Here is a 7,286-nt window from a genome sequence, read left to right as displayed (position 1 = left end):
TTTTTTTTTAGCTGTACCTCTGTCAGTGTGGAACAACAACAACAAAAAAAGCCAGCTCACCACAGTGACCATTTCTAATATTTTTTGGTCATTTTGCTCTACACATTTGGAAACTTAAATGCTGTATGAACATCTTAGCCTGTCTTGTTTGTCATTTTAAGGGTTGTTTGTGTGCATTTCCAACGAATTCCTTGTGCCTTGGCCAGAGTCTCCATATTATGAAGTTTTTTTTTTTTTTTCCACATGTTGGGAGCAACACACACACACATTCACACACTGTTAATTCCGAGCCTTCTTTGCGGAGGCATAGAACATTCTGTTTGCATCTGTTGTCTATAACTTTTAAGTGATTTTAATCATGGACAGTCAAGAAATGTTCACCTGAACCTTTGGAAGATTTAAGCAGAATGTTCTTCAAAGAGATAGTAAAAAAATATTTTAGTATGCATGGATTTTATTTTTGTTTTGAATGTATTTTTTCCTTAATGAGGTGAATTGTGTAGTTTTTTTTTTCCCAAAAAGGAACACATAAACAACAATAACAAAGTTAACCAAACCTTGAAAATGGGCACCCTTTAAGGCATAGGGTTTCCGAATTTCATCATGAAGTGAATACTCACCTCATTCCTCTTTTTCCCACCCCCTCTATTTTTCTACTCCCTTTCAGGGTACGGAAGGATTCCCACAGCCAGAAGGGAAATCCAGTGGAGGATATCTGCCCCTGGGGCAGAAAATAAACGACAGGAGAGAATGAGGAGGGACCGGGGCAATTTGGGGTGGAAGTTATTAAACCTGATAAGAGTGAATCTGCAAAGGGCGATTGTCTGTAAATCTCACGACTGCTGAGCTCTGCCTTGTGCGCGTGGGGACCGACGCTCTTCCAGGAGAGGGCTCCGGACAACCGCGGTGGACCCGATAAAAACCAAGGAGAAGCTTCATATAATGCAGAATGAACAATTCTGCAGGCTTTTAATTTGATTTCTTAACGATAAGTCCAGTGAAAGGAACACAAAAACGGTGCTTCAGAAAGAACTTCAGGAATAAACCCTCTTTTCTTCATTTCCAGTTGTAATTTTCATGTTTCGTCTCTCCTTTTCTCCCTCCCTCCTACCCTTCTCTCTCTCCTTCCTTTCTTCCTTCCATCCTGTTATCCTTCCTTCCTTCCTTCTTCTTTTCCTCTACTTTAAATATTAACACTTTAAACCATACAAAATCTATACAGATTTCCCACTGGGAGCATGAGCAAAGATTTCTTCTTTGCCCCCAGAGCTGGTTTGGACATGGGAAAGCGTTCTTTCTAATTTCATTGTGTGGTAGGACTTGAAACGGGTTTTACCATTCCTTCTCACCCTTTCCAGAATTAAAATCAGTCCCAGATCAATATTTTGCAAGACAAATATTATAGACTTGGAAATTCAGATGCTATAGACACGCATTTATTAATGAGAATAATCGTCTTCTTCAAGTCGATAACTCCATTATTTTTTTAACTCTAAAGATCACTCTTACCCAAATAAAAAGCATTTGAAAAAACCTTAATTTTTTTCCTCTAAAATTTTTTAAATCTTTCTGGTAGATCATTGATTAGCCTAAAGTAAATAAACTCTAGAGCTTAAAACAAGAAAAAAACCCATGAAGATACTTTTATATGTAAAACTATTAAAAATGTATTATTAGCATAGCTATTTTATAGCTTTGTATATGTATAATTTCAAGATTTGCATATGTAATTTTATTTTTTGCTAATATTAGGTATTTTTAAGATTAGAAACATCTTGAAATATTTGGTTAAAATTTATATAAATTCTTTTGGAAAACTGAAAAAAAACCCAAATCTGGTTTTTTTAAGAACGAAGCATAAATTTAAAAATATATACACATATATAAAGATATATGCAAAGAAATACGTAACTATAATTAAAACCCGCGTCAATTTTTCAACATGGGCATTATTCAAAAAAATCCTAGAAATTACAAGGTTAATCTTTCCTTAGGAGGCCGACGCTCAGTCATCGAACGGGCAACAGCGCCCTCTGTCGGGATTTTATACAAGCAAATCTTGCACGGCCCCTCGATTATTTTTTAGCGATTTCTTTCCGTTCTTGAAAACCTGTTATCGTTAACAGCGTTTTAAAAGTTCAATTCTCATTATATCTATTAATAACGATGAATTTTTGGAACGATTGTTTCAAGATATAAAAGTTCAAAAGTCTCAAAAAATGCACAAATAAAAACTCAGTCTCTACTGAGAAAATTTTCCTTACTTGAGCCAGCTTTGCTTTGCTCTGCTCTTAAGTTTCTGCTGCATTTCTCTTTAACCTCCAATCACATGATGTAGGAAAAGATCCCGGGAGGACTTAACAAATGCAAAACAAAGCAAACATAAAGGCGAAACAAACTCTGGTTTGCAAAGGAAGATAAACTCTGGTTTGAAAAGGAGTAAAATAGGCATTTTCATCATTTCACTTTTCGTTTCGTCCTGCCGTATGCCTGTGTTTCTATTTCAGGGCACGCACGCAGTCTCCTACGTAAAAAGCTTGCTGGAGACATTCAAGATAGTTATAGTCGCATTTCTCCCTTTCACTTACATTTATTTCAATTTATAAGAGCAGAGAGGAGAGTTAATAATGCCCTCCTGTTCTCAAATGGAGGGAGTATCTTCTGATAAACGTAGGCGACAGTTAATTGAAAGCTAACGCACCTAGGATAGCGCCCTCTGCTGGTGGTTTTTGGAGTAGGTTTATAACATAAAAAAATGTTTCTGAAAAATACCGCTATATTAAATCAAGATCAACTGCTAGCACTCTATCTCTCCTTTTTTCTAAAAGTCTAATTATGAATTAACTAATTTTCTCAGACTTCCTTCCTTCCCCTATTCTTCACCTTGGCACCTATGATTTCAGGTTCATAAACTATCTCCCTTTGCACCTGCCTGATGGACTAACCTTTTCTTTTACACATTACACGGGCCACCTGCGTTTCCCGCCCCCACCTTTTTTTTTTTATCATCCATTAACACAAGAATAATAAAATAGAAAAAGCTAATACTTCGAATTACGATTATTGTGCCAAGTCAAGACCCTGACCCTTCTCAGTCTATGTGCCAGGACCTCTCGTAAGCACCCAGTTAGAAAATGGGGGTGGGAATACCAAGTTGGGTCTTCTATGTGCTGAGCACTTTTCCCACAGCACCATGATGCTGTCTTCTTTGTTCCTCCCTTCCTTCTGAAATTAAGATGATGGTATTTCTGGATTAAGTTTTTCCAGGATTGTTTTTGTCATGGATTTACAAACAGGCAAAGGACGAGAGAAAAGGGAGCATTGACTTACTCTGCCACGTGTAGATTCCACTCCCACCTCTCACCCATCAGAACCATTATTCTCCACCACGCTGATTAGTAAGACATGACATTGCACTTTTTCTTGGTGACAGCCTGGCTCTATTTTTCTAACATGTTTCTATCTTGAAGCTTTCTCATGACCACATTTTTTTGAGAATCTTGATCATATATATATATACACACATATATATGCATATATATATATTTAAATATTTTATTTATGTATTTGACAGAGAGAGAGGACAAGCAGGCAGAGTGGCAGGCAGAAGGAGAGGGAGAAACAGACTCCCCACTGAGCAAGGAGCCCAATGCAGGACTCGATCCCAGGACCCTGGGATCATGACCTGAGCCGAAAGCAGATACTTAACCAACTGAGCCACCTGGACACCCCCAATCATATATTGTTATCATCAATTTGGAAAAATTACTGTCAAATGTGTGAGAACACAATTCAAACACCTGCCCTTGGATTTATAGGTCTTTGCTAGCGCATAGGTTTCGGTGGTCTGGGTCAGAGGAAACAAAATAGGAGGACCTAATTCTTCCACAAGAACATTTAAAAAAATTAAACAAGGATGAAATGATCTCTTCGTGACTATAGAGTGACTTTTGACTCTTTGTGATTATGTAGAGTGAGGCAAATGTTGGAAAGGAAATAGCATTTATTATTTTAATTGCAACAGTAAAACAGTTGTGCACTTGTGAATTTGTAAAGTGATATTTAGTTGAAATCATTTGTAAGAATGAAAATCACTGTGACTGTAGAAACTCCTACTTTCTCTTGGACTTTTGAGGAGCAGTAGTAATTTTATCACATATTTTAGATGTTCTGAAGTCTTTAGGCTTTTCTGTTTAATTGTGGGCATATGAAGTTGCCAAGTGGACAATTTTCAAATTTCTATCTCCTGGAGATAAAGAGGTTAAGAAATGGAAGATGGGGGGTTGGAGTAAATGATGCAAACAGCCACAGCACAGTTGTTCCCAATACCAAGGGATATTTCATGTACAAAATGTGAGAGGTGCGCGCGTTCCCTGGCGTGACTAATGCGGAAGGACAGGTATTTCCATCATTGTGGACATTTGCCATATTATTGCTTTAAGAAGGAGCAATCTCAAAGGGTGAGAACACTAAACAATTTGGTTTCAAAATGCAACCAATAGACCAATACAGATCTGTGAGTAAAAATTTGCAAATAAAGACATGGAAAGATGTAGAGCAGAAATATAACCTTTAAAGCATGAATAAACACATACAATGTATAACATCAAGGCTGCAATGTCTCTTAAGTACAAGGGACATTTGGGAGAAATTAACATTACCATGGAACTACTTGCTAAAATTCACATTTATGCATTTTGATAAAAATAGAAAATGATATTTGTTTTATGACTTTTTATTCCCTTAACATGTTTCTTCCACTTATCAGATATGTCACCATGGGATGTCCTTTGACCTTTCCAGATCTTAGTTTTCTTATCTATAAAATGAAGCAAATTTACTGGATGATAGACAATTTTCTTCCTTAGAAATGGACTGTATGAGATTTATGAAAGCATCAAATAGTAATTAAAGAAAAGTTTAAAATGCAAGTGTTCCTTTTTGAACACATTACAGCAAAATCTCAACTATCTGGGACTCTCTGGGGGAGAGTTTAAGAGAATTGACCCTGATCTTTTAATAAGTACTAATCACACACATGCACACACACACACGCGCGCACACACACACACGCACGCACGCACACACACGCGCGCACACACACGCACACACAGAGTTTTTAGGAGTATCATCTGAGAAGAAAGCAAACAAAGAAAGGATAAGAATACAGCTCTAGGAAGAGGATGTAATTTTAATAGTACCTAATTGGCACTTTGAAAGAGGTCAATCATCTAAGTCTGGAAGAATTACATCCTAATTACTAAAAGAGTTTGTGGTTTTGATCTTGAAATTATGGTCAGTAACCTTTGATAAAATATGCAAAAGGAAAACAATGGCTAATAGCAGAGGCTGGAAGACACTTCATTTTTCAGAAAGAGAGGAAACGGTGGGTACTAGAAACCACAGGTAGGGACTCGTGCTATTGTTTAGCCAGAAAAATGACAGTTTAGGCTGTCAGAATGGTTACTCATGTACTCTTTAAAGGAAAGAGGACATCCCTAGAAACCAACAAAGATTCAGGAAGAACACATTGTTCCGTGCATTCCCATTACCTTTCTTTACAGGTTTACTAGACTAAGTATCAGGGACATACTGTATCTGGAGCTCACAGAGACATGTCAAGAATTTCTCATTGGCTCCCCTATCTGAGTTGAGTGATGACGTGGTATTTGGAAGCAGTCTGTCTTTTGACTACGGACATGAGCTTTTGGAGTGGGACTGATGTGTGTGAATTCCAGATCTGCCACTTACTCTCTTGGATAGTAGGACAATTATTAACCTCCCTAAGCCTCAATTTCCTTATGTGAAGTGTTTGAAACCTATTTCCGTATATGAGACTTATTAATTATATGAAACATGCACACAGCAATAACCAGTGCAAGGGGGGTGTCATGATGATGAAATGAGATAATATATATAAAATATGTATCATGGCCTCCAGCTTAAAGAAACCACTTGGTATGTTTTATCTACGGTGACCATCACAGATTCACAGCTAGTTGAATAATTCTCTCCCAAAGTGATTGATTGATTAATGGAAACCAATTTGAGTCAGTAGTTTCAATAGTGTCCATGGGACTTTGTCCTTAGCCTTATCCCAATATTTTTTAAAAAAATTGGTGAATCAGAAGGCTAAATAGAAGATGTGTTGTTTATTTTTCAGGTGTTAAACATTTGGGAGAACAGTCAATACACTAGATTATGGGTTAAGGAATTACAACATCTCAACAGGATAATACTCTGGAACAAATCCCCAAATCTGTAATTTTAACAAACACAAAAGTAACAAAAACGTTAAGTGTGAAGGGGGAGAATCAGAGACTGACAGAGGAAGATAATAAAATATCTACAGTTGGGGCGCCTGGGTGGCTCAGTCGGTTAAGTGTCTGACTCTTGATCTTAGCTCAGGTCATGATCTCAGTGTTGTGAGATTGAGCCCCGCATCAGATTCCATGCTGGGCACTGGGCATGGAGCCTGCTTGACATTCTCTCTTCTTCCTCTGCCCCACCTAAAAAAAAAACAAAAGAAAACAAAACCAAACTACCGTTTTCCGTTCCTCAGGGTCTTCATGCTGTCTGGAGCACAGTGATCGCATCAGCATTCTATCTGACAACTTATTGAGACTGGTAAATACAGAGAGTGAGTGACCTCCCAGGTTCCATTAGTAAAGTTCTTTTTTTTTTTAATTTTTAAATTATTTATTTATTTNTTAAATTATTTATTTATTTATTTATTTATTTGACAGAGATAGAGACAGCCAGCGAGAGAGGGAACACAAGCAGGGGGAGTGGGAGAGAGAGAAGCAGGCTCATAGCGGAGGAGCCTGATGTGGGGCTCGATCCCGTAACGCCGGGATCATGCCCTGAGCCAAAGGCAGACGCTTAACCGCTGTGCCACCCAGGCGCCCCCCATTAGTAAAGTTCTTGTGTTTAGTTCTGGAGAAATTGCAATCTCATAGTCCCATATGCTGGACAAACTGCATTTTGGATACTGTGTTCAACTCGAATAGCCTGCTTTGAGACTGTCATTGTTAAACCAAAAGGTCTCTAAAAGAAAGCAGTCGGATATTTAAAAGTCTTGGAAACCATATCAAAGGACAGAGAGTTGAGGGGCGCCTGGGTGGCACAGCAGTTGGGTGTCTGCCTTCGGCTCAGGGCGTGATCCCGGCGTCGTGGGATCGAGCCCCACATCAGGCTCCTCCGCTATGAGCCTGCTTCTTCCTCTCCCACTCCCCCTGCTTGTGTTCCCTCTCTCACTGGCTGTCTCTATCTCTGTCAAATAAATA

The sequence above is a fragment of the Ailuropoda melanoleuca genome, chromosome 19 (genome assembly GCF_002007445.2).
Source record: "Ailuropoda melanoleuca isolate Jingjing chromosome 19, ASM200744v2, whole genome shotgun sequence".
NCBI classification, from domain to species: domain Eukaryota; kingdom Metazoa; phylum Chordata; class Mammalia; order Carnivora; family Ursidae; genus Ailuropoda; species Ailuropoda melanoleuca.
The sequence above is the reverse complement of the archived record's forward strand: the minus strand, read 5'-3'. Positions refer to the sequence as shown.